We start from the raw sequence: 24,606 nt of genomic DNA on the forward strand, positions 1-24,606 counted from the left end.
AAGAGGCCTTTCTTTTAGCTTGTTTTATTTGGACAAATAATTCTAATTTGATTGTCACATAGCCAATCAAATGTGTATCTGTTTTAAGGAATGAGAATGTTAAATGAACAAAATGTAAATCTGAGTTAAATGGGGTTTAATTAGAGAGATATTGACATCCAGCAGTGGCTTGTTTTCAGAATCTATACAATTAGAAAATGAAGTGAGGATAACCCCAGTCTAAAATCCATCATTCCTAGATTGAAGTTACAGGGACTGGTATCTGATTGGTTTTGCTTCCCTCTCTAGTCCAGAGTCCAGTTAATGATCTGTCCTCTGAGCCTGTGGAGCTCTGTTTACATGCACCGAAGCGAGGGGAATGTGATCCTAAGTGAATTAAACAAAACATATATTCTGCACTCTGGGCAAAGCAAACAAACACGGTAATGCATTACTTGAATTTCCAAAAACAAATGAGCATCATGTAAAATATTTCCTGCTGAATAACAAAGTAGCTACTGACGTTTTGTCCAGGGTTGGGAGAGATACTTTAAGAATGATTTCTGCTACAATTACTAGTTAGCTATAATACAAATCAATCAGTAAACTAATCTGAGTATTAAAAAAAAGTAATGTTACCTGATTACTTTCCTTTACTTTTGGATTACCTCCATTTTGAATACTATGCAAATGAACAGTAGGATCAGATAGGTACATCAATAAGATGTGTTTTAATTAGGTATCGTATGTAAGACAACAGAACAATGTGACCTTAGAAAAGAAAAAAACAAGATATTTAGGATCAACAATGATTTTTTAAATTGTTTTCTTTAATAGTAAAAGCTGGCTTTCATGAAGCATATTCAGGCAGTAGCCTATACACCAACACTGAAACACGTGAGCACATTCTACAGTTTAAAAATGCAGAAATAAAATCTGAGCAGACAGAAAATGCTTGCCGCTGCTTGCCGTGTGATGTTCCGGGGGGACCACGCCGCATGGCACTTTCCAAAAATACCGTGATGATCTCCTGGGAGCCCCCGTGTTTACGGAAGGGCTCTTTGGATCAATTTCCTTGGTCACGTGGATGAGGAGTAGTCGCAGCTTGGCGTATGCTGCTTCTTGCTATGAAGGGCTGTGTAGGCCAAAATTCAAACTCACATCACACACACACACTACTGAAAACATCTGGCCTTGCACACACACTACTGCAATCCTCTCACATTCACTACTGAACACCTCACACACACACACTACTGAAAACATCTGGCCTTGCACACACACTACTGAAATACTCTCACATTCACTACTGAACACCTCACACACACACACACACTACTGAAAATGAACCTCACACACACACAACTGCAAATTAACCTCACACACACACAACTGCAAATTAACCTCACACGCACACTATTGAAATACTTTCACATTCACTAGTGAACATCTCGCATACACAACTGGAAATTAAACCTCACACATGCAACTATAAATTAACCTCACGCACATACTACTGAAATACTTTCACATTCACTACTGAAAACCTCACACACACACACACACTCCTGAAAAACATTTTACTGAAAGGTTCTCAGTAGGGAATGTGCATGTGTTTCACCTATGTGTGTGTGAGGGGATTCTTGCTGTAACGGAAGTCCTTGTAATGAAACGGAATTACCAAACTGCTAGTGGTCTCTTTGCTAGCCCCTAACCCATGAATGCAGTTTATTCGGTAAGTGAAATTCAAGCACTTTATGTCTTACTTGTCTTTTTAGCTAACGAGCGAGACAAAGCTACATCTGTGCTAACGATGCTATCCGTAGCATACAAGTTAAAACATAATAGAGAAGTGTAAAACATTAAGAAAGATTATACTGTAGAACAAAAGGCCTCTCTGTGAGGTTGGTAAAATAAGGTCATGCTTGTACATTAGTTAGTTTGCTAGTTAGGTAACTGTATGCATTGTTATTGTTAATTTAAAATAGCTATGCTCGACGATGCAGACAGCTAGCGTCACATTAGTGTTGAAGAGCAGAGTACTGTATGAGATTAACCTCACTATAAGATCTGTGTATCTTAAAAATATGAATCTCACATTTCCAGTTGGTCCCAGAAATAACGTTAACGTAGATATTGCAATATGGTTTGTTGAGCTGGAGTTGATTATTGAAGCTTCCCAGCTAGCGGGGAACGTTCTCACAACTTTGGCTAATGTTACCTATTGGTTCTAATAAGGTTTTAAAGAAACATTTTAATCTGATGTTCAAAGAACCTTTTTAAGATGTTTATTTTTTCAAATAATGTTCCTATAAGGTTTAAGGTTAACTAAGACATAACGTTTTAACTGCAACATTCAGAGGATGTTTTCAGGATGTTATTGAGGCCTGAGATGACAGAAAGTTTATTTATAAAACGTTCCTTTAATGGGATATGTTAACAAAGGTGGAACATTTTTCCTGCAACATTCTAAGGATGTGTTTTGGACGTTGTTGGGTAACACATTAAAGATGTTCTTTATAAAACGGTCCCTCAATGTTACATGATAACCAAAGAAGAACATTTTGAAAGCAACATTTGGATAATGTTTTCAGGAGGTTATTATTTTTTTATAAAATGTTCCTGTAATGCGAAATATTAACAGGGTCATGGTCAACGTCAGATTTATTTGTAGTGCGCTTTAAAAAACAAACTTGCTGCATTTGTTTGAAAAGGATGTTTAAAAGAAATCTGATGTCACCACATTTTCGTTTTTAGAAAAAAACAACCACGTAATTCATGATATTGCACGTTTGCGTAGGCATGTCTGAGTTCCCAGCTAGACATTGTTGGTTCTAAAAACATTCTGAGAATGTTACCATTCATTGTTCTAGGAATGGTTTCATCGAGAAGTTTTATTTTGGTTCCTAGAATGTACTTCTGAAAGGTAGGATAACGTTCTCTAAAAACATTCTTAAAATGTTTGGTGATAACATTGTTCGAACATTATACCCCAAGTGTTTTTGTTGTTTATGCACTGTTTATATCTCTATGGTCATATGGATCGAATAACACTTAGAAAACCAAAGACAGACATTTAGAAGAATGGACCGACTTTCACTGCCCGTCCCTGAAACCCCTGTTAGTGGGTTAGTGCCCCCCCCACCTGCCTGCTGGTCTGCTCTACACGGCTGGGAGCAATCTCCAATCAACCACACCTGCAACCTGCTCATCAGCCACACTATGAAAACCTGCAGCCTGCACTCATTCCCTGCCGGATTGTTGCCGTGAACGGATTGTTGCCGTGAACGGTTTGTTGCGTGCTGCTCTACCTTTTTACCAGCATATTCTTTGACAGCTTTGCCTGCTTTTGCCTCACACTCATTTTTGTGTCTCTCCCAGGAGGAATCCAAGGCCTTCCACACTCCCAAGACCAGCCAGGCCTCTCTACCCACCCTGGAACAACTGTTTCCCACTGCCGCCATAACCAACCTCCACTCCCAGCTCCCCTTTTCTAATAAACAAATGTTACTTTCACCAGCTGATTCCGAGTCATCCTTTTACATGTGTTAATAGTCAAATTCCAATAGTTAAGTAAACTATCATAATCATCCTAATGACCACAGTGGTCAGTCCACTTACCCAGGAATTTTGAGTTAAACAATTACAGGAATATTATGTTCTAATAATGTAAAGATATTTTAGTAAATTGTTACCACAGAACATTTGCATACTTTAACATAAACCATGTTATCCTTCTCTAAAATAATAACATTCTGGCAACATAAAAAATCGAACTTGCAGCTGAAAATGTTTTAAGAACAGTAGGGCAGAATGTTCTAACAATGTTAGCAAAAACATTTTAAGAATGTTTTTAGAGAACGTTATCCTTCCTTTCAGAAGAACATTCTGGAATCCAAAATAAAACATTTGAAGAAGGTTATCACCAAACATTTTAAGAATGTTTTTAGAGAACATTATCCTTCTGCAGACACCGTACCGGATGTAGGGATCTACAGGCGGGGTTCGAGTAGTGTTGTGATAACTGCTATGTGTATGTAATGTTGCTCCGTCACTATTAAGGTTATGTTATGCAAATCTAGGGCCCAACACAGCGCTGGAGAGTACAAGTCAAATGAACAATACAAATAAATGGTGAATCAAGCAAAGCTGTCTTTTGGTTATTTATTTGAAGCTTCAAATACACGATACAATAATATAAATATGTCACAAGTCGCACAGAGTATAAAATAGTCTGCGCGAGAGTGCGCAGAACAATGGAAAAGCAAAGGTTATATAGAACCCCAGTGGGAACGTGAGAAATCTGGGTTCACACAGTCACATATTGTTATTAGACACCTGGCCTTCAAAGGGAGATAGCATAACGGTTCTCAGAGCAGGGAAGTTCGTGTGTGTCTGTGTGAGTCTCTTAGTAGCAAAGCATCTCTTTGGCCTTGAAGGAGAGGAAGAAGAGATATATAATAATGGTAAGAATATATCAGGAAATAAGAAGCATTTGGTTTAAACATATGAAAGACATAATAAGGATAATAATAATAAGGAAAATGTCCACTACATTCCCCCCTTTTGATCATACTTGATCAATAGAAAAAAACAAATGATAGGATAGACTGATATAACACATCAATACACTCCATCGCTGGTTTAAGTAAACACATCACAAATATATCATAGAAAACTGGCTGTTTTTGTGGAGGACAGACTCCAATATAATGTAAGCATAAGAGGGGAGATACACACATGATTATATTGATAAATCGGAATCAGACTCTTCTGATTCTAGCTGATCTATCTCACTGTGGCGCAAAGGATTGTCTTGTAATGGAATAGTAGTATACTGAACGAAAGCTGAGGACACCATGCTGGAAACGCATTTCTTCAGTATTGGGATAATCAAACAGGTACAACTGATTAATAGGCCAAAAATGATCGCCAGGGGTGTAACTATACTAGCCAGCCATGCTTTCCACCCGCCTGATGTAAGCCAGGACCACCAGTCCCAGCCACCTGCGTTGGATATGTCATCAGCTTTCATGTCAGCTAACAGGTTGTTAAGATGCAGCACGGTGTCAGTGATGTTCTTGGTGGCGTCGGGAATGTAAGTGCAACAGGAGTCACCGATCACATGACACAGGCCACCCTTTGAGGCGAAGTAATTGAAGTAAAAAGTATTAAAAAGTAATCTTGTGGCGCGCTAAACCCAGCATCACTGGGCCACGCCAGTTGGAGGGAAATATGTTTAACATCAGGGAATGCTACGTTAGAAAGGATTCTCTCAGGGGCACCAGATATGTGACAATACGAGATTTTGTAAGCACCGTCACCGCATGTGTTCCGTAGGATGCGAGTACAACCAGTAGTAGTGCCTAGGAAAAAATAATGTGGTGTAAGAGACGTTTTGTGGTAAACTCTCTGGATGCAGAGGTTGTGTTTCATCCCTCTCAAATGACTGGGGTGCACATGGCTGACGGGTTGGTACTTTGCGTATGTGGTGTCAAGCGTGGATGCACGCAAAGAGGAGTCAGACCGATTGCTGCATGGTGGGGGAAGCTGCCTAGCATAACGCCACTCGGTTACGCTGTCTTCACCCTTGATGGGCTTTGTCAGAGCCATAAACGCGCAGAGGTGTTCAACCTGGGTCAGAGAGCGCGGACGAACTGGCACGGACATTGATGAGTCCTGGGGGGAAAAGGGTGCATGCATAACATGACCCATTTTGTCCTGCGGCCTGCAAGAATGATCTCAGAGTGTGCCACCAGACGTTACCGGTGATCCCATTACTGGTCTGACCCACATCAATGTTGCTATGGTCGTTATCGCCTATGTATAGATTAAATGTAGATGTACCTATGGATGTCAACAGTGGCGTCAAAGGTTGCTTACGCTTTTCCGGGTCTGAGTTTTGGGCGCGATGTCTATGTAAAATGTGCCACACGGGTCGGCGCCGGATACATACATACAGACAACAAAATAAAATAAATGTGGTTCGCCCTGCTTTCCCCATGTACCTCTTGGCTGACATGCTGTGTGCTGAAATGGATACATAAAATATAGGACTAGTCCTAACACAACTATCATGGCAAGTATGCAGAGGAACCATTCTATGATTGTCCAGGCTCTCCAGTAGCATTCACATTGCTCACGGTTGCGTTGTCGTCTCTCCAGGCGAGCCCTCATCACGAGGGGGAAATGTTCCATGGTGTGTGTGTGAGTGTATTCTCTCGGTCGATTTCGTGACACGGACCGTCAGACTTCGCACACTGATAACACAAACGAGGAACCAGAGAGCATATGGAACCGCTCAGCTGGCACTCGCTCGTGACACCTTGTGTGTAGTGTGTTTTGGTGTATGTAGTGCAAGTGTGGTGCTGGTGGTGACTAGGACACGTCACTTGCTGTCATCTGTTGGTGACTCGGACACATCACTTGTTGTCATCTGTTGGTGACTTGGACACGTCACTTGTTGTCATCTGTTGGTGACTTGGACATGTCACTTGTTGTCATCTGTTGGTGACTTGGACATGTCACTTGTTGTCATCTGTTCTACCGTTTCTCCTTTCCTGTGACCACGACCTTGCAGTGGCTGGCGTGGACCCATGTAGCTCTCTCGGCGACCTTGACCGCTGTCTGGGTGACGAGAAGCACCTGGTAGGGACCTTGCCAACGATTGGATTTCCAGCTCTTTCTCCGGAAATCCTTGATCAGCACGAAGTCGCCGGTTGAAGGCGGTGAAGCGGACCAGTGGCAGTCGCTAAAGTGGATGATAGGTTAACACAATATGACAACATAGCATCCTCACACAAAGTTGTGGAGGGAAGAGGACATCCTGGAGCCTTGAGTCCAATCTGTGGAGGAGCCCCAAAAAGGATTTCAAATGGGCTGAGTTGACTCCGTGTTCTTTTCCGCATCCTCATGTACATCAGCACAATGGGCAGAGCTTGTGTCCATGACAGACCTGTGTCTGCACAGCATTTTGTTAGTTTGTAATTTTGCATAATGCAGATTAGCATGCTTCACAGTGCTTTTGAGCTGTTACTGTGAACCCCCTTGTGAACCACTCCTGATTTATAGACTCTAACATCCCCCCTTTTGACACATGATCCCACCCATGTGTCAACTTAGCGAAATGAGGGAAAAAATGTCTGGGAAGACATGGATTGGAATTTGGGCCAACCCAAAAACAGCCCCAGCAGCCTTCCATTGAGCCTTCTCAACTGGTGTAGCTAGCTGCTGCATGGAAGTCAGTGATGACATTTTGTCAGTGAAGGAGGAGACAGGGATTTTAACAAATGAGTGTGCGTGAGGTGCGAGAGGAATCAGAGCAGCTGCCTTTGCGGCTGAGTCAGCAGACGCATTTCCTAGGGAAACTGGGTCTGTACTGCTTGCGTGTGCGGCACATTTACAGACTGCAACCTCAGATGGGAGCAAAATGGCGTCTAGTAAGCCTGCAACCAGCACATGGTTAAGTACTGGTTTGCCATCAGATTTCAGAAATTGTCTACACTTCCAAATAGCCCCAAAATCGTGTACTACCCCGAAAGCATATCGTGAGTTAGTGTAAATAGTCACGGTTTTGCCTTCTGCAAACGTGCAGGCTTTAGTTAGTGCGATGAGCTCTGCTGCCTGTGCTGAGAGGTGACATGGAAGCGGTCCAGAACGGAGAACAGCAGAATCTGAAACAACAGAAAAAAAAAAAAAAACAACAAAAAAAACAAACAAATAAATTAGTGCCCCCTTGGTCGCGAGAGGCAGACCCATCAACATACAAAATGAGGTCAGCGTTGGTCAGAGGAACGTCTTTTAAGTCCAAACAATAAAAACCTGTCTGTCTTTAAGTCCGGTCTAGGTGTGCACACAATGGAAATTACGTCAACCGTCTTCAGGCAATATTCAAACTAAATGAAGTCTCTCCTTTTGAAACATCATGTGTTGAAATAAACACCTGCAGTTCAAAAAAAAATAAAAAATGAATTGCCTAATATTTTTGTTGTGGAATCAATTAATTTCTTTCTTTAAAGGCAAAAACATGAAAAAGCTAAAAGGAAAACCCTATTGAATACAATATTATTTGGAGCAACTTAATTTATAAATAGTTGTCAACTTAAAAACATGTGTTCATGTTCAACATGTGGTAATTAAGTACATACAATTTAAGATTATATTTAAATAATACGGTAAAACAAGTTGGAACTTTGGAGTAATCAACTTAAAAACTTGTGTTTATGCTACCAATTATTAAGTGAGTGGTAATTGAAAACACCTCTGATTGTAGAGGAAAAGCCTTCTCCCCTAACCCAAATAACTTTGTTGCTTTGACAACATTTCAATAGAAGTTGTCTTAACTCAATAACCATCGATGCAACCTATTGCCTTGATTTTCTTTGTTAAACCAATGCATTTGTTGTTAGAGTGTACGTAGACTGGGCCTCCCATATAACCTGGCTGAGCCGATATAAGAACCAATCAGCAAATAACTTTTCAATACATTATTGATTACTATTTTTGAGGTACTTTTAGGTTGGAAGTGAACATAAGTCATAGGTACATGGTGTACTTTTCCTTCACTACATGTATGTAATACCTTTAGTTACTTCACAGATGTGGATGAATGATGTGAAATATAATCAAGTGTTAAATCAGACTTTAGTTCCACCTGGAGTGAATCCACAAGCTACCCTGCAGTCTACAAAGTACTTCAGACTAGCTGCACCTTCACCAGCTTTGAGAACACTTTCATGATCAATCATTATAAAACATATCATATATATTATTCTGAAATGGACCAATCTGCACAACGACTACTTTTACTGTCTTTACTTTCACTATATTCTGATAATACTTTTCTACTTTTACTTGAGGAACATTTTGAATGCAGGACTGTTACTGTAACACTCTGGTACTTCTACTTTTACTCAAGTACAATATCTGAGTACTTATTCCACTTCTGGTAGTATATTAGTCTGAATTGTAGCAAAATCACACAGAGCTGCATAAAAATAGAATAATATATACACGTGTGTACAACGATTTGTAGGTAATTTTGACTACTCAAGACACCTCACTTATACATCTTCAAAGTATTGGCTTTCAGAATATTAAACTTGTTTCGGCAAATTCAGATGATAAAATATAACTTTGAAGCTTGTAACGGCATAATTACAAGCAGAGAACGGACTAATGTAACGTCACAGCAAGCATAACAACAGCCGTGTGTTATGAACACATACGCAAGAATGACATCATCTGTCGCTTAGTGACTTTTTTAACATTTAGTCTTAACACAAACGTGTGAATGTGTAAGGTTTACCATTATATTCAAATGTGAACAAAAATTGACTGTCTTTGTGTACCGGAACACTGGAAAAAATGCATTTGAGACATCTATGGCAGTAAATATGTTGCAGAGGCTGGAACCTTTGGAGTAATCAGATAAGAATTCCGGACGAGCGTGCATGCACAGCTGCATTTACATCGTAAATCCTGGACAAATCTCCACTCGTCAGGAGGTTTGTCTCTGATCTTTTTGACAGGAAACACTGGAATCGTTACACGGAATAATGACCCCTTGTTTAAGCAGAGAGGTAAACACTGGCCATCAACAGCTTCACGTTTCAATGGGTACGGTACGTGAACGTGGACATTAACCCTACGTCATATCTGTGAGCTGCCCAAAGTGAGTATGGCACATCTGAGAGCGCGGCAGGAAGCTCAGAGATATGAGAATTACCTTATCCTCAACCAACAGCAATGTGCGCAGAACGGCTACGTTCGCGCACATTTTCCTTTGATACACGTCACGTGACATAGAGTACATGACATATTCTGTGTGTGTAGGTGTCTAATCAGTGACTGACTCCCAATCTTTAACGATTGGACCCAAATCCCTCTATCTATCAGTGGGGCCCCCTGGCTAGTGAAATGTGTGGACCGCCCCTGGGATTTGACACAGCTGGTTGTGTCTTGTGTGTGTGTGAGTCTAACAGAGATAGTGCTACCCAGCGAATTCCAATACATTTTTAAACATGAGCTCATCATTCACACATTCTAACAGTAAAACTCTCTTCATAGCATTTACACGGATCTTTCAACCTCGTTAGCAGTACAATGCAAAATGAGAAGTTTCCACACAGCAGGTGGAAAACCACGTTGATCAGTCAAACGCAACAACTCCTGAAAATCAGGATATGTCAGCAGCCCATTGATACACATTCACCAGTTCTTTATCATCAAATGACAATGTTTTGAACCATCGTAGGAGATGGCTGTCGGACTTTAAGACCCTCATTTGTGGAAAAATGAGGTCCAAGCCGAACCGGAGAACCAGATCTCTGCCCAGTAAATGTATTGGGCAGACAGATGATAAAATAACTGTTTTTTACTGATGTGGGAAATGGATTACTGTCAACACCGTTATCTCCACTCTGAAGTGGTACAGAAACTTCTCCTTTTCATAAACCCAGCACATGAATAAATCTATCACTACATTTGCATTCAGGCAAATCTACCCTTTTTTACCACAGAATGTGTAGCCCCAGAATCAACCAAAAATGTGTGGGACATTTCTTAATGCAAACATTCACTGTCATATTTCAAATATGTACCCTTTTTAATTACAGACATGTCCTCTAATTCTTCTAATTTCTCAATAGCATGTATGATGCGTGTGTGTGTGTGTGTGTGTCACTTCCCTGGTTAGATGCTGCTTGGCATGGGGTCCGTCTCTCCCGACCGAATTCCTTCCTCCTCCACTCCCTCCCTCGACTGTTAGTTTGAAGAATTGTCTTTGTTGTGGTCCGATTTATCCGATCAAAAGTTCTTTTTCTGCTTCTCGTGTGGGCATTCAGCGATCCGATGACCCGTTTCTCCGCAGTTAAAACAGCGATTGTGGTTATTGCGGCCTCTGCCTTTTCCTCCCCGGCCACGGAAACCCCCTCCTCTGCCCTGGCCATCACTTTGGGTCCAGGTGGTTGTAATAGCCTGGACCATGGTCAGCTGGCCGGGGAAAGCGGAGCATGTAGTTATTCCTTTTTGGAGGTGTTCTTTTCTGTAGAGTTCAGCTTTCTTCGCGTCTCTTTTCTTTTTCTCTCTCTTGTCATGGATCTTTTTTAGTCCTGCTTCTTCTTCTTCATTTTCTTTTCTCTGTCTCTCTTCGTCTCTGCTCCCTCTCTGTGTCTTGCTGAGCAGCTGCTCCAGCGGCGGCTGGTATGTTGACCTCATGGTCCAGCAGCAGCAGCTCCTCCAGGAGCCTCCACTGCAGGTAGCAGACGGGGGGAGGAAGGGGGGAATGGGGAACTTAGGTGAGGGAGAGGGTCCCGCACGCCTGAAACCAGAGGATAGAGGGAAGCATCATGTGGTTTATATTGTGGAGGAAACACAAAACACTTTTTCTCTTCCTTTGCACTTTTATCCTCAGCCTGTATCTTTTTTATTGCCGCGGCCAATTGCCTTCTTTCACGGCACTCTGCTTCATCCTCCCAGTATTTTAAACACTTTCTATGAGTGTCCAGTTTCTCTAAGTCTTTTACTTTAATTTTACTCTTCTTCTTCATTCCATCTTCTCACTCTTGTAATTTATCCCTTAGGTTTTTGATTTTTTAATTTACTCAAAGAACCTCCCTTAGGAAATCCGAACACTTCCGTCCATATATTTAATTTAGACAGACTTTCTTCACCATATTTTGCTCGCATGACATCAACTATCGGACCCTCAGGAGGCTGTACATACCCCCTCGCCTGCTTTGCCCCCATAGCAAAGTCTTTTAAAGTGTCACCAAAACACTCCGTGTCATCAAAACACTATTAAAGTGTCACCAAAACACTCCGTGTCACCAGAACACTATTTTTCATCCGTCGATGCTAGATATGCCAAATATCTCTGTTCGAGCAGTCCCTCTCCTGATGTCATTTTTTCCGTCGAGGTAGAGGAAGACCAAAGATCCTGGAGCGACCACCAGCGTCCAGAGGTTTCCCCGATCAAACATACAGAGATCCTGCCGACAACGCCATTTGTTATGGAAATCTAGGGCCCAACACAGCGCTGGAGAGTACAAGTCAAATGAACAATACAAATAAATGGTGAATCAAGCAAAGCTGTCTTTTGGTTATTTATTTGAAGCTTCAAATACACGATACAATAATATAAATATGTCACAAGTCGCACAGAGTATAAAATAGTCTGCGCGAGAGTGCGCAGAACAATGGAAAAGCAAAGGTTATATAGAACCCCAGTGGGAACGTGAGAAATCTGGGTTCACACAGTCACATATTGTTATTAGACACCTGGCCTTCAAAGGGAGATAGCATAACGGTTCTCAGAGCAGGGAAGTTCGTGTGTGTCTGTGTGAGTCTCTTAGTAGCCAAAGCATCTCTTTGGCCTTGAAGGAGAGGAAGAAGAGATATATAATAATGGTAAGAATATATCAGGAAATAAGAAGCATTTGGTTTAAACATATGAAAGACATAATAAGGATAATAATAAGGATAATAATAATAAGGAACATTTCCACTACAGTTATTAAACCAAGTTGTATGATAAACATGACTCGTTTATGAGAACATCAAACATGGTGTCAGAAGTCAAGTCTCCGGAGTTTTTTTCGGCGGATTTTTCACGTCTGGGTGACGTTTGCGAGGACAACTAAGCCTGCTCCACCAAGACGCATGCAGTTAAGCTAACATGGCGGATGGATTCCGAGACCCGACCCACTCGTCTTTAAATCCACTAATCTTGTTGCATATGGTGGTAGCAAAATCAAAACTGCGGGCGTAGTCAGACTGCAGTGCCACCTAGTGGGAAAAGTCCACACACTGCCATTCTACGTTGTAGACATAACATAACTAGGGCGAAGAAAGGGTGGGTGGAGGGGGTCTGGAGAACGGGTCTCGGGCGGACGGCCCGGGGGCAAGGCAGAGACCAAGGAGGGGGTCTCGGGCGGACGGCCCGGGGGCAAGGCAGTGTTCAAAAAGGGGCGAAGGCCACAGCGGGCGAACTAAGGGGGCCGAGCATGAGGGCGAAGGCAGCGGCAGGAAGAGTCAGGGGGCCGGGCCCGAGGATGAATACCGCGGCACTCAGGGGGCTGGGCTCGAGGGCGAAGACCGCGGCTCTCAGGGGGCCGGGCTCGAGGGCGAAGACCAGACAGCTCCGGAGGCCGGGCAGGACCCTGTGTCGGCCGAACAGGAACCGGAGCCAGTGGAACAGGCTTCGGCAGGATACCCCACGGAAGAGGACCAGGAGTTGGCAGGACCCCCGGCGAGACAGGTGATGTTGGGGCCTCCAACGGAACAGGACAAGGGGTTGGCAGGACCCCCGGCAGAAGAGTTGTCGGCGGGACCCCCAGAGGAACAGGACATAGGATTGGCAGGACCCCCGGCAGGAGAGTAGTCGGCGGGACCTCCAACGGGACTGGACATGGAGCTGGCAGGACCCCCAGCCGAAACTCTAACGGCACAGGACATAGGGTTGGCAGGACCCCCGGCAGAAGAGTAGTCGGTGGGTCCCCAACGGGACAGGACATAGGGTTGGCAGGACCCCCAGCAGGAGAGTAGTCGGTGGGACCTCCAACAGCACAGGACATAGGGTTGGCAGTACACCCGGCAGAAGAGTAGTCGGCGGGACCCCCAGAGGAACAGGACATAGGATTGGCAGAACCCCCGACAGGAGAGCAGTCGGCGGGACCTCCAATGGGACTGGACATGGAGCTGGCAGGACCCCCAGCGGAACCTCCAACGGCACAGGACATAGGTTTGGCAGGACCCCCGGCAGAAGAGTAGTCGGCGGGACCCCCAACGGGACAGGACATGGAGTTGGCAGGACCCCCGGCAGGAGAGCAGTCGGCGGGACCCCAGGCTGAAGAGTAGTCGGCGGGACCCCTAACGGGACAGGACATGGAGTGTGGAATCAGGTAGGCCTGCCCCGAGGGGGCGGCTACGTTTATAGATATCTCAGTAGGTGAATGCTTGCATGGTATGGTTAAGAGGTAGTACCCATAGAGTCCAGTAGAGGGCGGTGCCTGTGCTTATATACCTAGGGTTACAATACGTAAGACCCGTTCTGGAAACCATTTCAAATGTCATAATGGCAGCACATAATGACTCCAGATGCTATACATTTACATATAACACACATACAACTAGTGATCATTCATTTTTCTTGCAAATAAATTATTCTTGTGGCATTTAGATGAATAACCCATTATTTGGATAGCGGTTTACATTAAACCCAATGACAATCCTCCATTCGGACTCACCTTCTGAGTTCAGCGCTGCGTCTTCCCACCCACTCCCGCTGCAGTCTTCTTCTCCCACACACTCCCTCACACACTCCCTGTCATCACTGTGAGTCCGACTCAACGTGCACTTCGGCTCTGTGCATAAATACTGAGCATCTGCTTTGGTTTTATTGTACAATTTCAGGAGTTGTTCAGAACATTCACTGACTGCAGGTAAAGAGGGACATGAACATTATTTGTTCACGTACCTGCTTTTATTAGTATGTTTCTCTTTTTGTATTCTGGTCCAGTCCTTCTGATTCTGACGGTATCTGCGCTGAAATGGCTCGCATGTTGACTCTGTAAGAGCTACCTGCAGGAGATATGGAGCAGGAGTGGACTGCAGTGATTACAATAGAGGAGACTGATCCTGCTTAACAGGCCTGGAATGTGAATGCCTTATCAGGCCCAGAATGACTGCAGCATGTTTACCCTGATATATATTTTCTAGCTGCGTTTAAGTGAAATCAGAGCATTTAAAGCTACCAGGTGAGCTGGTGCTTATCGTGGATTGTGTATATTACTTGAATTATACAAACACAACCAATGCTGAGATATTTGTCCCTTTGTCTTCAGTGCAAATCAGCTTGTATTGAGTTGTCTTCCCCTGTAGGCTACCCGGTTACTGAAACTTGTATTAAAAGTAAATAAGAGAATAAGAAATAAAAAATATATTGACTCAGAGGCTGCACCAGGGGCATGCCCCTCTGGGAAGATTTGAACTTAAAGTAATTAATGTGCTGCACTTCCAGATCAAAATCAAGAGGCTAGATATGAGAACCTTGTGTTCTTGTAAAAAGGGGATAAAACTCTTAACAACCATAAAAACATCTGTATACATTTGAGATATTCAAATATCTTTATGATATGCGCATAACGAAAACAATTAATAATAACAAGTCAATTCAACCTTTTCTTGTGTGCATTTATGGTCGTGAGGTCCTCTACAGCAACCATGAACTGTCTCATTTTACCTCGTTAGCATTTGTATTCTTCTGGTATTACAATATTCATAGAAATGTAATCCTTGCAAATACTTGTTTTCATAAAGGGTTATAAAAACATTTAGCTACGACTCAAACAGCCCACTTGTCCACCAACCTGAGTGTGTAAGATAAGGGAGAGCCACCCTCACTCTGACTCATCTGCTGCTACAGCAACAGATGAAAAGTCTTCGTCCACTTTTTTGTTGAGAACAAGTTTCATACTGTATATTCGTTTGCATAGCTAGCTACCACCAGATGCTAACAACAACACACAGAGCCAAGCCTGCATGACACACAGAGGTCACCCTGAACATACTTGTACTCGTATTATATTCTTTTCGAGGACTTCAACGCATGATTGGAATGACAGATGAATAAATCATGTCCAATCTTTTTAAGAATTAGCCAATTATTAATCCTGTCTTGTTACCATGCTTTGTGTGTGTGACTTTTTTGCCTAGTCATCAGTATTAATATCTATACAACTTAGGTTTTTATGATTAAATGTATTACTAGAACACAACATTGTTTGCAAAGTTCTTCATGAAGATTTATCCTTAATGTTGTTCTCATAGTGCACCATGTTGATGCATCGAGAGTTGGACCGGCCATTACGTGGTAAAGAAGCAGATGTAAATCCTTAAACACTAAAATACTGTTATATCCCCTCTTTTTTTGTTCATATTGTGTCTCTTTGTCTTTATTCTCTGACAATTTCTAACTGCTTGGTCTTTTTGTAGTTATATGTGTCTATAGTTGTCTTCCTCTTTCGTAGTTGGCTTTTGTGCACTTCGGCTCTGTGCATAAATACTGAGCATCTGCTTTGGTTTTATTGTACAATTTCAGGAGTTGTTCAGAACATTCACTGACTGCAGGTAAAGAGGGACATGAACATTATTTGTTCACGTACCTGCTTTTATTAGTATGTTTCTCTTTTTGTATTCTGGTCCAGTCCTTCTGATTCTGACGGTATCTGCGCTGAAATGGCTCGCATGTTGACTCTGTAAGAGCTACCTGCAGGAGATATGGAGCAGGAGTGGACTGCAGTGATTACAATAGAGGAGACTGATCCTGCTTAACAGGCCTGGAATGTGAATGCCTTATCAGGCCCAGAATGACTGCAGCATGTTTACCCTGATATATATTTTCTAGCTGCGTTTAAGTGAAATCAGAGCATTTAAAGCTACCAGGTGAGCTGGTGCTTATCGTGGATTGTGTATATTACTTGAATTATACAAACACAACCAATGCTGAGATATTTGTCCCTTTGTCTTCAGTGCAAATCAGCTTGTATTGAGTTGTCTTCCCCTGTAGGCTACCCGGTTACTGAAACTTGTATTAAAAGTAAATAAGAGAATAAGAAATAAAAAATATATTGACTCAGAGGCTGCACCAGGGGCATGCCCCTCTGGGAAGATTTGAACTTAAAGTAATTAATGTGCTGCACTTCCAGATCAAAATCAAGAGGCTAGATATGAGAACCTTGTGTTCTTGTAAAAAGGGGATAAAACTCTTAACAACCATAAAAACATCTGTATACATTTGAGATATTCAAATATCTTTATGATATGCGCATAACGAAAACAATTAATAATAACAAGTCAATTCAACCTTTTCTTGTGTGCATTTATGGTCGTGAGGTCCTCTACAGCAACCATGAACTGTCTCATTTTACCTCGTTAGCATTTGTATTCTTCTGGTATTACAATATTCATAGAAATGTAATCCTTGCAAATACTTGTTTTCATAAAGGGTTATAAAAACATTTAGCTACGACTCAAACAGCCCACTTGTCCACCAACCTGAGTGTGTAAGATAAGGGAGAGCCACCCTCACTCTGACTCATCTGCTGCTACAGCAACAGATGAAAAGTCTTCGTCCACTTTTTTGTTGAGAACAAGTTTCATACTGTATATTCGTTTGCATAGCTAGCTACCACCAGATGCTAACAACAACACACAGAGCCAAGCCTGCATGACACACAGAGGTCACCCTGAACATACTTGTACTCGTATTATATTCTTTTCGAGGACTTCAACGCATGATTGGAATGACAGATGAATAAATCATGTCCAATCTTTTTAAGAATTAGCCAATTATTAATCCTGTCTTGTTACCATGCTTTGTGTGTGTGACTTTTTTGCCTAGTCATCAGTATTAATATCTATACAACTTAGGTTTTTATGATTAAATGTATTACTAGAACACAACATTGTTTGCAAAGTTCTTCATGAAGATTTATCCTTAATGTTGTTCTCATAGTGCACCATGTTGATGCATCGAGAGTTGGACCGGCCATTACGTGGTAAAGAAGCAGATGTAAATCCTTAAACACTAAAATACTGTTATATCCCCTCTTTTTTTGTTCATATTGTGTCTCTTTGTCTTTATTCTCTGACAATTTCTAACTGCTTGGTCTTTTTGTAGTTATATGTGTCTATAGTTGTCTTCCTCTTTCGTAGTTGGCTTTTGTGCACTTGTAGTAAAGCGTCTTTGTAGTTGTTTTGGTTTTATCCAAGGCGTTTGTGAGTCTCCTCGTGTTCTTTTCTTGTGTCTTTCTGCACCTGTTTCACGTTTCTTTGTAGTTGATGTGATTTGTCTCTTTATGGTCATGTTATCATTATGTGTGGTTTATTGCATCTCTTCCTGGTTTGCACACGTCTATATGAGTGGCACAAAGTAGGCATAGCAATGTTCAGTAATCATGCCATCACTGTAGATATGAGAACTATTTCCAGCTGTGGCGTGAAAGCACACATTCACAGGCCAGATTGACTCAATAAAGATCTAATGGTGCAGCTATGCAGGTCATTGTTATTATCTTTATGGTGTTTGGCCGATAGCGAAGCTCTACAGCAGGGGTGTCAAACTCAATTTCATCGCGGGCCACATCAGCATTATGGTTGCACTCAAAGGGCCGGTTGTAACTTTAAGACTATATAAACATACATATATAAATATGTAATATATATAAAATAATGTAATTACTTTATTGCCTCTGCATTGGATTATTATCGGATAGGGTAAAAACTTCATAAATAACTACGTCTGAAATCAGAAGTCTAGGGCAAATAAGTGCAAGTCTCTTCAGTGAGAATGTCACAAAATTATTTTTAAAAGAAAAGCCAAATTCTGAAAAAAAAGTGACATTAAAAAAAAAAGTCAAATTTAAGATGCATTATGGGACATGTAGTTTATGGACATCGTGCATCTGTAAATCGGCATGTAACCGTATAATAAACATATTACATTCTTTCAGATTTCTTGCGGGCCACATGAAATGAAGTCGCGGGCCGGATTTGGCCCCCGGGCCTTGAGTTTGACACCCCTGCTCTACAGTAAACAGTAAGAACATAGATCAGACTTGAAACACAAACGTTATGTTTTTGGTATTATTTGGGAAAAATCACAAAATTACCAATTGTATTATTGAAATGATTTACTTATTTCTAAATGATAACACAGTTTAGTTGAATACTCAATTTGGATTGATGCATTTGGACATTTCAGAGGTTGTGACACACTGCTGCTAGGAGATGGGTCAAGGGACTTTGTGCAGTCATGAATATTACACGTTATATTTGTGGAGTTCACAAAACGTTTTCATGGTGGCTAAACTGTCCCCAGTAATGAAAACACAAAGGATAACTTGTATATCATATTGATATACGTTCAAGTGCAGAATCATCTTACTAATCACATGCCTGATCTATTATTTCAGGCATCATATTACTGCATTATCCATATTCATTAAGGGTGTAATTGAATTACTGTTTGTGTTGCAATATCAGCGAACAATCACATTTAGTGTCGAACAGCAGGCCACTGTGATTAACTCCCCTCTCCGTGCTAATTAAAACTAGAATCTCACGCACCCTAATTACCGAGTTACAATAAAAACACAGGCATTTGTTTTGGTGCCATTGGAATGGTTTGTTTTGAAGCAAACCGTAATATTCCACGGGCACATCTGTCCGCCTGACTGTCAGAAAGAGTGAAAGTAGACTTCTCTAATTACCTTTGCTGCTGTGAGCTTGTTGTTCCTGTTCATCCCTCTCTCACGCGCATTCAAGTGTGTAGTCTTTCCCCACGCTGTGTAATCCGGTGTGGCGCTGATCTGTGTTCTCCTGAAGAGCATAAACAACTCCCAACCCCGCTAATCCATACTGGAGCTCTCAACTCTTTCTATGCACGGCAGCCGGCTCCAATGCTACAACAAGGGATCATCTGCATGTGTTTGCCAGCAGCTCGGCTCATCTCGTTAGCTGGCTTACTTTGCATCCACGCTGCTCCCAGCCACATTGTTCTGCTGCTGTCTGATGACATACGGTAGTTGACAACCTCTCCTCACATTGCCAGGATTAGAATTCTCCTTACTGTATTCTTCACCTTCGCGCTTTCTTTAAAAATAGCCCAATTTAGATACAGTATATTCAGGCAAAGAATGATGGAATTGGCTCATGGAATTCAATAAAAAGTTTCTATCACAAAAGCATTCATCAGTGTCTTTAACAGTAGCTACAGCCCTTCCAGCTCATTTGTTCATGAATATGACCTTTAACATACTGTACATTTTTACACATTTGAAATCTATTGTGTCTAGAAAACTAATTACAATATAATTGATTTTTAAAGAGGATATATGATGCAGATATGTGTATGTTCATATTTCTATTTAGTGCCTCTACTGTCACATGTCTCCATGCTTTAATGTTCAAAAAGCTCTTTATTGTTCTCATACTGCCCGTGCTACAGCACGTCTTTTCACCCTCTGTCTGAAACCAGAGCCCAGTCTGCTCTGTTGTGATTGGTCAATGGCTTAGAGATGTGTCGGAAATGTCCTTCCCATTATAAAATATAATTAGGGAGTATTTCTTTCCGAATAGGGACAATCTGTTAAACACTTGAAGAGTCGTATGCTGTCAAACTATGTTTTACAATTATGTAATTGTTTTAAAAATTACAAGAATATGCTGATGATGCATCCATTAGGGATAAAAAGTTGTTCGAGCAATCTTGTGAGATAAATGCATAATTATACTACTAAACAGAACCGTTTGCTAAATGCAGATCAAAGTTTTTGATCCTAGTGGAATACTCTTCAGTTTGCCCTGAAATCGGTCTGCAGGCTGTACTTGAGTGCTGACTAGGTTTCTCTTGTGTCAGTACCTGCGGTGGGTTTGGACCGAGGCCAGAGGATGGGGGATCTGTGTGCGTCAAACACACTTCTGGGTGCCAATGGAGGCCAGAACGTTTCAATAATTCATTCCAAAGGTCTGCAGAACAAGGTGTTTCTGACGGGATTGCGGTACCTCTCCTTTCTGAGCTGCTTCAACAGAGAGGCAGGCGAGAGGCAGTGAGATGTGTTGCAGCCCAAGTTCCTAATTCATGAGAGTTTTATAACCAACTAAAAGCCTGCCCTTACTTTGACAAAAAGCAGGTGACAGAGCAACCCAGTCTCACGGCATTTCGTGTTCACCAACACGATTTGTAATCTATTGATTCGTGTTCACCATCACGATTTCCCCCTTGTTTTCGTGTTGCACAGCACGATTTTAAAAGCAATGTATTTCTACTGGTAATGTGTTTCGTGCCTGCAGGCTGCAGCACGTCTTTTTCTCCGGTCGGGTCGTGGAAGACCGGAAGCTGTGTGGTTCATAAAAACATGTTCTTACTCAATATCAAGCCACAGTTATTGCTTTTATTTTAAATCGTATAATTTCGGACTTTTGTTGCCGTCTGTGAGGAAAATAAATGGGACTCAGAGCCTCAGGATACTGAAATCTGTATTTTTAAATATTTTTTTCCTTCTAATTTGTTATTCTTTTCAAAATAACACACTGTTATTTACTCACCAATAACACACAATTATCCTTGCCTTTATTTATTGGTTTAATTCCATAATCTCTGGCTTTTTTGGCGTCCGTCAGGAACTGAATTTCAAAATAAATATAACTTAAAATGGGATGGAACCACGGCAGACTGTCCAAAACTGGATTTGAACAGGTCCACCCCGTCCCCCCCTCCCCCACCCCGTCCCCAGAACTACACATGCTGGCTATTGTGTTTTGCAACCATGTTCGCAACATGTTCTATGGCACGTCTCTAATGGGAGTTGTAGTTTTAAAAGACGTTTTCGTATTTCCCATAATAAGAAGTTGCCAGTATTAAACTGTGTACATCCCTGGAGGTTCAGGGGATAGGAAACACTCACATTTAAAACATAGAATTAATAAATGGGTGAAAATGGCTTGTGCCCATAATGGGCAGCATTAATATATACCCACATGCCAGCTCAGGTCAGAAGAGCTTTATTTAACAGCTGGTCTTATGTCTGTGACCCCTCCTGTTGTTAATTTGAAACATGCACTTGTCAAGGTTCAGAGGCACATTTTGCAAATATGGCAGTAGCCATCGATCATCTTAAGATAAGATATACTTTATTGATCCCAAGTTGGAAACATTTGCGTTACTTCAGCATGTGTAACAGTTGTAAATATGCAGTGGTGTTTATTTGTAAATCATTTAGTATATTCACACAAATTCTGTGTTCTTTATTTATTGATTGTTCAATACCTGACAAGATGAAAAACTTTGGTCGCAGGTTCCTCAACAGTGCATTACAAGACATCTATCAATATGTGTGTACCTCCACCATTAAACTGTCATATTCTGCACATTTCTTATACTATCTACATACCTCTTATATAAGAGTATAATACATATGTATAATATCAGTTAAAATAAGTGCTTCAACATAGTTAACATTGCTGGAGGTATACACAAAGTTTTTCATTCATTGCATAACTACACCGTTTGTGTATATGATATGTCAATACAACTGTTACGGTGTGCAGGAAGCAGGACCCAAATGCAGACCAGAGTAAAAATAATTCCTTTATTCCAAGGCTATATATACACAAAGACAGAACAGGACACTCACCGAAGACCACGTCAATACACAAGACGAACCGACACTGAACACAGGAAGAGACAAGAATAAATACAGGGAGGGGTAATCACAAGACGAGAAACAGCCGGGCAGGGGAGGAGAAACACAAGGGCCACAGGTGAAAACAATCAGACAACTAGGCACACCAGGGAAACTAACGACAGGAGGAAAACACAGGAGAGGCTTCTCAATACTTCAAAATTTCCCCTCCTCGACTCCTCGACTCCTCTGTCCTCCGGTAGTGACCCGGAAATGAATTTCAGCGCGCCATTTTGAAGGACGTCTCATTTCTCTAAATGCACACCGAGGATCGAGCGTCGAGGAGGCTCTCTGGAGGAGCTATAACCGAGGATACACTGATGGGTCCTCCACGGCTCCTCCGCGGATGCATTTCCGGGAACGGTGGAGGCGTGACACACGGCCGGACTTATCTCAGCCAATGACAGCTCTGCATGCATCCCCTGGATATTATTTTAGAAACTGCTCTCATCGCAACGCGATGTTTACAGTGAGAACAGCTGTGAGGTCCTGCAGAAAGCAGAGCAGTGTGTCAAATAAATATCACTCAGTATAACAGGCATACTCTCTTTATTTGCTTTAGTTTAGTAGATATCTACAAACAAAGAGTCGATATTTTTCTAAAACCATTTAGTGCTTCACATAATAAAATACACAACGGCTGTAGCCTGATTATGCTTTAGGAGCTGTAGGTGTGTGTGGTACAGTGTGTAGGTGTGTGTGTGTGGTACAGTGTGTAGGTGTGTCCTGTACAGTGTGTAGGTGTGTGTGTGGTACAGTGTGTGCGCAGATGCGGCGGACAGACAGGTCTTAGTTGGTTTGGTGTCCTCTGCTTACTTTTAATTGCAAATACAACTTTTGGCCCGTAATTTCAATTCCCCATTTCAGCGACCAGAGAGAGGGGGGGGGGGATATCCAGTCTCTGATTGTGTTACGTTATTATGAGAGTGCTCTCATACTTTAAATTGCATATATTTATATAAATATATTTATATATGTGTGTGTGTCCGCATCTGTAGCCTGTTATTGTCTCATTATACCGCACTCTCAATGAATTCAAGGTAAATATGTGGGGGAACAATGTTCAGATGATCTAACAGAGATTATAAAATATGACAAAACACTCGACAGCTGATGCAGCTGTTGCCACGTAATAATGAACGGACGTCGCTTTAATATGACCGCTCAGAGGAGAGGAGTTCTCATTTCTTTAAACGTCTGCTGCTTCCCCTCCTCTCTCCTCTGTTCCCCTCCTCGGTCCTCCGCTCGCATCTCCTGTGGGCGGGACTAAGTCTCGAGGAGGGGAGTCGAGGAGGGGAGTCGAGGAGGGGAAATTTGAGTATTGAGAAGCCTCTAGGGAAAAGGACCAGACAATATACCCAGAGGAAAACATGACGGGGAGAACAGCAAAACATCCAAACCAAGACATAGAAAACGTGACATAACACAATCGTAACAACAACTTAGAGAATCTTGAAAGGGATGTGCAAAATAGTCATTATATACAGTCTTTAATGAACTATTAGTAGAGAATAACGAGTAATAATATACTTTATAGCAGGGATGGGCAAATGGCGGCCCGCGGGCCGCATGCGGCCCCACCTCCTCTTTTTGCGGCCCTCAGATTAATTTATAAACAAATTATTATTTTTTTTTTTTTTTAATTTGTACTTGTAGTACTGATACCGTCCACTAGACTCCTAGTTACGTCGCGAGCGGCGTATATGATTTAAAATACCGCGAACTAATCTGTGACGCATTTGTGTGTATTGTGTTTGTTTCCCGGGGAAACCCTCACAAGAAACACCGGCTGCTGTTATGCCTGCTGTGACGTTAAGTTGCCTCTTGTAATTATGCCTTTACAAGCTTCAAAGTTGTTTTTATCATCTGAATTTGGCGAAACAAGTTTAATATTCTTAAAACCATGACTTTGTTTATTTGAAATCAGATGAAAACAAACTGTCACGGACCCTGCCGTGTTATCTATGATTACTACGCTTTTCATTCATAATTTCAGCGGGAGGGAGGGGGAGCGGCGCTGAGGAACAGCAGAGTGCGGGCTGACAGGTGTCTGTGTTGACATTCCCCTTATTGTGGAATAAGGGGAATGCAGAGAGTGGCTACAAGTGTTTTAGGTTCAAGTTAGACGACTAATGTCTGGGTTAGTGTTCATGACTTCATGTGTATGTCATCTAATGGTTAATCTCAATACACACACATTTTCCATGCTTTCCAATAGTTTAAAATAGTTGTATTCCACTGTTTAATAACCTGTTCAATACAAACATGCCACTTGTAAAAATGAAATAACATTTCTGATATTTGTTTAGTGAGCTTATTAGAGGATGTTCCCATTTTTGGGGGATGTTCCCTTTGATTGTAAAATGTCAATGAAGATGTCAGA

At 41.8% G+C, this 24,606-nt stretch overlaps 1 protein-coding gene and 1 long non-coding RNA gene across 2 annotated transcripts in view; both read left to right on the top strand.

The window, feature by feature from the left end:
- The window catches only part of LOC117459923 (adhesion G protein-coupled receptor A3), a 412,304-nt gene that overhangs the window by 199,563 nt on the left and 188,135 nt on the right, over window positions 1-24,606 (top strand).
- Window positions 4,071-7,800, top strand: LOC139435294 (uncharacterized). The gene is made up of 2 exons (XR_011644576.1): window positions 4,071-4,880; window positions 5,027-7,800. It is a non-coding gene; the product is annotated as an uncharacterized lncRNA (long non-coding RNA).

Source organism: Pseudochaenichthys georgianus, chromosome 15 (assembly GCF_902827115.2).
Source record: "Pseudochaenichthys georgianus chromosome 15, fPseGeo1.2, whole genome shotgun sequence".
Classification (NCBI taxonomy): Eukaryota; Metazoa; Chordata; class Actinopteri; order Perciformes; family Channichthyidae; genus Pseudochaenichthys; species Pseudochaenichthys georgianus.